At 43.3% G+C, this 6,000-nt stretch overlaps 1 long non-coding RNA gene across 1 annotated transcript; it reads left to right on the forward strand.

Annotated features, from left to right (window-relative positions):
- Positions 1–2,935: 2,935 nt before the first annotated feature.
- LOC131494405 (uncharacterized) lies at positions 2,936–5,473 on the forward strand. The gene is made up of 3 exons (XR_009253388.1): positions 2,936–3,210; positions 3,999–4,189; positions 4,858–5,473. It is a non-coding gene; the product is annotated as an uncharacterized LOC131494405 (long non-coding RNA).
- Positions 5,474–6,000: the final 527 nt, after the last annotated feature.

Consider the following 6,000-nt stretch of genomic DNA (forward strand, 5'->3'; position numbering starts at 1 on the left):
TCCAATATGTGGGGGGTTTTTTCATACCACCAAGCAAGTCTTCGACACCAGTTGGGCATCCCACAAACCAATTCTGACGCTATCCACCTGAAGAATTCAGGTAAATTCAGTCCCACAAGACTGCCCCCCCCCCCACTTCAGATGCTAATCAAGAGTCCAGGTTGTCACCTGTGCTATATAGACCAGAGGTTCCCGTGACCCAGTCCTTGGGTTCCATTCACTTGCTAGAACAGCTCACAGAACTCAGGGAAACATCTTACTATATTACTGGCTTATTACAAAAGAACAGCAACCAGGAAGATCCAAGTGGAAGAAATACATAGGTCAAGGTATGGGGAAAGGGCAGAGAGCCCCCATGCCTCTTCAAGTGTGCCACTCTCCCCAAATTTCCACATTTTTACCAACCTGGAAGCTCCCTAAACCTGTCCTTTGGGTTCTTATGGAGGGTTCATTATATAGGCATGATCGGTTAAATTATTGGCCATTGGTGATTGAACTCAATCTCCAGCTTCCTCACCCTTCCCAGAGGTAGGGGTGAGGGGTGTGGAGGTGAGACTCCAACCCTCTGATCACGTGGTTGGTTTCTCTGGCAACCAGCCCCCATTTCTAAGGACTTTCCAAAAGTCACCTCATGAACATAACAGAAGACACCTTTAGGGCTTGCAGCACTTAAATTCCAAGGGTTTTAGGAGCTTTATACAGAAACCAAATGTATAGTTCATATTATAAATCACAATATCACCTGATATTTAAATTCATGAGACTGAATGAACTCCCCTCAGGGAAAATGTAAAAAGGGAAGCCCTTCCTCTCGTTTTACGGATGAGAAAACTCTGCTCAGAAAAGCTGTGTTCCAGGTTTTCACAACCAATCAGTAATAGAATCGGGATTAGGATCTAAGTCTGATTTCTGGATAGGGTGATACTGAAGGATTCTGGGATGTGAGACTCTTCCTGATAAGACCATGGAAGTCCCAGGCAACTCAGGACAGCTTGATCACCCTATTCCTAGACCAATGATCTAGCCATTTTCTCCTTTGGCAACAGCAGTTGAGACAGAAGTGGTTATGGTCAGTGACTTTGTTTATGCTTGTCTTCGAAGGAAGATTGTTTCCAGTCTGTTCCATTTTTGTTCTATGTCAATGAAATACTATGCTCATTTTGCAGGAGTTTTAGCTTTTCCTGAGAGGAAATTACGAGTGGTAATTACCATGTTTTCCTGTTCCTTCTGGAATAATCAGAGCAGGAAAGAGAATCTTTCTGAATGGTACCACGTGATTAAGCCTCTGGACAATTTGGAAATGTAAGCTGGTGGGAAAGGCATGGGACGAATAAAGTTTCCCAGAGCTCAGCCTCTTCCCCATCTCAGCCACTCCTGACTCTTCTGCTTATGTTTTGGTCACATCCTTTCTCTCCTATCCTTTGCCTTTATCTTTCCCTTCCTAATGCCACTTCCGAGCTTTGTAAATGTGTCATCAATGTGCCTTGCAGCTCACAGTCAGTGGCCCTCCTATCCACCAAACTGCTCAAAACAGAAACTCTGGAGTCACCTTTGACTCTCCCCTCCCCCTCTGTAAAGGAACCGTGTCTCAAACACTTGGCAACTGTCTCTCCCGCCTGTCTTTTCCACCCGTTCCTGCCAGCCACCAACCTCGCCCGAGCCACCACGCCTCTTGGATTTCTGCAGACCTCTTCTTACCTCTCTGCCTCCCAGTTTACCCCTTGAATCCAGACTCCACAACTGCTGACAAAATTCCCTTTCTAAAATGCAAATCTGATCGTAGCACTCACTCCCCTCAAGGTCCAGACTCAGTAAGACTGGCTTACTGAATATTTGCTTCAAAATCTGCCTCCGTCCACCATCTTTAGTCAGTTTCTACGTTCAGATTCGCAAAACCTTTTTGCATCTTCTCTGGGAAAATAGGAGACCATCTTATGTTTGAGGTCACACTGTGTGGGGCAGGGTTTCACTGCAGGAATGTAAAGGAAACGGCAGTCATTTCCTCTCGGCTGGCTTCCCTGGCTTCGGTCCCCCTCCCTCCAGCCCAGCCTACCCTGCTGCACAGCAGATCTTCCGAAGCAATGGCTCCGGTGTGGTGGGAATGTCAGGGGACCTCTGTAGATTTCCTTGCCTGCCACTCGGCGTTCTGGGCAAGTCATTTAATCTGTCTGAAACTCACCTGCCTAATCTGTAAAATGAAGACACTCAATCAACCTTAATTACAGTAGTCTTCCCTTATCTGTGGTTTCACTTTCCACCAGTTCAGTTATCCACAGTCAGCTGCGGTCTGGAAGCAGATAATCCTTTTGACAAACCCTCAGAACGTTAGTAGGAGCCTAACGCTAAGTCACAGTGCCTGAGCCATTTGTCATTCACATGAATTCATCTCATCATGGGGGCATTTTACCATCTCACATCATCACAAGGAGGACGGTGAGTGTACAGTAAGATATTCTGAGAGGGAGACCACGTTCATATAACTTTTATTACAGTATATTATTATAGTTATTCTATTTTCTCCTTATTGTTAATTTCTTACTGTACCTAATTTATAAATTAAACATCTCATAGGTACATATGTAGAGGAAAAACCCTAGTATATATAGGGTTCGTACTTTCCACGGTGTCAGGCATCCACTGGGGGTTTGGGAACATATCTCCCAGGGATAAGGGGAAACTACTATAAATCTAAAACTTCTGTGCTCTAAATTTTCAGGACCTCTCATTGCCTGACTCAAGAACCAATTTTCAGAGGCGCTTGGGTGGCTCAGTCGGTTGGGGGTCCGACTTCGGCTCAGGTCATGATCTGACAGTTTGTGAGTTCGGGCCCGCGTTGGGCTCTGTGCTGACAGCTCAGAGCCTGGAGCCTGCTTTAGGTTCTGTGTCTCCCTCTCTCTCTGCCCTTCCCCTGCCCTCTCTCTCTCTCTCTCTCAAAAATAGATAAACATTAAAAAAAAAAAAAAGGAAACAATTTTTCAGTCTGGCTAGCTTTCAAAGCCTTCCTTGTCTTTGCAGCTCTAACCGACTTGCACATATTTTGTGCTTCAAACTTGCAGCCCTCTGAACGCCCGTCTCACATTCTGCCTTTGGCTCAAGCTTGCCCTGGAGCATCTTCTCTCCACTGCTGTTGGAATCTTACTCATCTTCCGAGGTTCACTTCCAGTGATAACTCATTCTTCAATGAAGATTTCTTAATCCTCTTAACCAAAGGTAATCACTCTTTCCCCTGAATGCCCCAGCATGCTCTCTCTAGCTTCTGGCACAGCTTTATCCTTGTTATAGATGTTCTTATGCTTGACTATAAAGTGATTAGGATACTTCACTTTCTTGTAAGGGCCTCGGCTCCTTAGGAGATACTATGTTGAACATTCCATATGCTCAGCAAATGTTTATTCGCTTGAAAGCACTCATGGGACGTAGGCATTAGCAAAGTCCATGGCCTAAATGCTTACTGAGGAACTCATGAATTCATTTGTCATCTATCAAGCATTTACTGAATGCGTTTAAGTCCTGTGGGTATAGAGAGAATTTTAAACAGAGATCCAACTCTGCATGATCTCATAGTCTAATCAGACAGCTAAAATATAATATGATAGACACATAATAAGAAATCAGATGATAAATAAACACAAGTATAAAGACTTTGTTATTGCTGACTATAATGTTATTGCTGACTATAATGAAACTCCTTAAAAGATTCTGTTTTAGTCTTTGTAAAATCCTAACATTTAGATATATAAACCCAGCCATAGTGGCTTAGAAAAAGGAGCAAAGAATCAGTACTTCCAAATGCCTACTAAGTGCTATGCAGTATATAGACATTCTTTCATTGTCAGAGATATTGTGGGATATTATTAGCATCTCCGTTTTATAGATGAGGAAACCTATTTTAAGATTTGTTGTGCAACTTGGGGAAGGTTGTACAATTAGAAGCTCTTAAGCCAGTTTTTAAACCCAGGACTCTCTGATATCAGCTGGCCTGTGCTATTACTTTCTAGGCAAAGATCAGACAGCTGCCCGAAGGCCTGCAAATGGCCAACCGTGGTGCAGGTGTCTGTCCTAGGTACTGGAACTAGTGACACGGAGCTGTGGGAATTTGCCCCTTGGCCGGAAGACCTAGAAGTCAGAGGAACGAGGGTTATTTGGCCCGGAGACAATTAGACCTAGAGGAATTATTGTACCAAGAAAGGTAAGCTATTTCAGGTGACAACTCAAGAAAGAATGGTCCTTTTGAGGTCTGAACACAAAGTGCCTCTCTGAAGTCCTGCCTTTGAAAAGGGGCCTCAGAAAGAAGCCAAGGCCTTTTCCTGGTCTGCTTTTTTATCCACTAACCTCAGCTTGCACCGGACTATTTGAACAAGATAATGCAGGGAAACTCAAAGCACAGGATGAGGCTGTATGGAGTCCCCTTGAGAGGAGCACCATGCTGTGATTGTACAGAATTTAGGAAGAGAAAGAGAGGCTAAACATTCTTGAGATTTAGTGGACAGATTATGAAGTTACCTTTCTGGAAATATAACGTAATAACCCCCTAAAACAGATGTTTTCACCATAAGATAGAAATAAATGATACGATGTGAAAATGTTTTCACATTTGTGTCCAAAAAGCGAGGAGGTAAAGAGCAGTCTTTATATTTTCCTGTCTTTGTGGAAAAGGCCTTCAAATTCCATTAAAGGTATGCTTGCCATTGCGAGGAGGGCAAAATTGAGGCAGGACAGGCTCATCTGAGTTCACATGGAATTACTCCTTTGGTTTAGAAGGCCTAAGTTGGAAGCCCTGCAGACAAGGGAACCAGGATGCTTCCAGACTGTTCTCTATTCTTTCAGACAGTCTTTTCTCTTCCCTCTTCCGCCTAGTAATTCCTCTTCTAAGCGCTCATTGCCTGGTGTCTCCGTGCTACGGACAGAGATCTGACACCTTTGGAAGATCCTGAAAGAGAAAGATGACAGATGAGAAACGTCAGGTCTTCCTACCACCAAGGACTCGTGAGGGGCATGATGGATTTTTTGCAACCAGCCTTCAACCCTATGAATGGAAAGTTGGTAGAACTTGTTAGCTCTTGCTTCCGTCTTGGTAAGTTCTAGTTACGAGCTGGGACATCATTTCCATAGCTTTTATGAAGTCTTTCAGAAATATGGGTGTTGAAACGCAGGGCTGAAGACACTTTCTACTTTTCACTGGGAAGCAACGTCTGGCTGGCGGCAGTTTCGGGATGTGTTTGCCCCTGGTGCTTCAGAATCGATTCGCTGGACCACACTGGGCAGCGGTCAGCAGAAGCAATAGGGCTCCAGGGATTGCGCAAAACGCCTAAAATTTTCTTTTTCTCCTGCCGGGTTCTCCTTTTACCACGGAGGCAAACTGGAGAGAGTAGCCTGAGACTCTGGGCTCATTTTCCTCCCCTGGGTTCAAGTTGGAGAAAACAATGCTAATTACATTTCTAACAGCAGCAAATAAATTTGAAAGTAAAGCTCTTCTGGTATGTCAAAGTAAGTTTTTGTCATACTTAAGGAGCGTGTCACACACTAGTCATACATAAGATCTGGATCTGTAATAATTCGAGTGGGAGTGGGACCGAGGTGTTGATATATATATATATATATATATATATATATATATTAAATATATATATATAATTTTATATATATATAATAAATATATATAATTTTATATATATATAATAAATATATATAATTTTATATATATATATAATAAATATATATATAATTATATATATATATATATTATTTATTTATTCATTTTGAGAGAAACGGAGAGAGAGAGAGACAGCATCCCAAGCAGGCTCCGCACCATCAGTGCGGAGCCCAACGTGGGGCTCCAACTCAAGAACCCGAGAGATCATGATCTGAGCTGAAATCAAGGATGCTTAACCGACTGAGCCACCCAGGTGCTCCAGTGCGTCGGTCTATCTGAAAAAGCTCCCCAGGTGACGCTGGTCTGTAGCCAGGGTTGAGAACTGTTCTTGAAGGGGAAAGGACACA

This window comes from Neofelis nebulosa, chromosome 14 (genome assembly GCF_028018385.1).
Source record: "Neofelis nebulosa isolate mNeoNeb1 chromosome 14, mNeoNeb1.pri, whole genome shotgun sequence".
Lineage (NCBI taxonomy): Eukaryota > Metazoa > Chordata > Mammalia > Carnivora > Felidae > Neofelis > Neofelis nebulosa.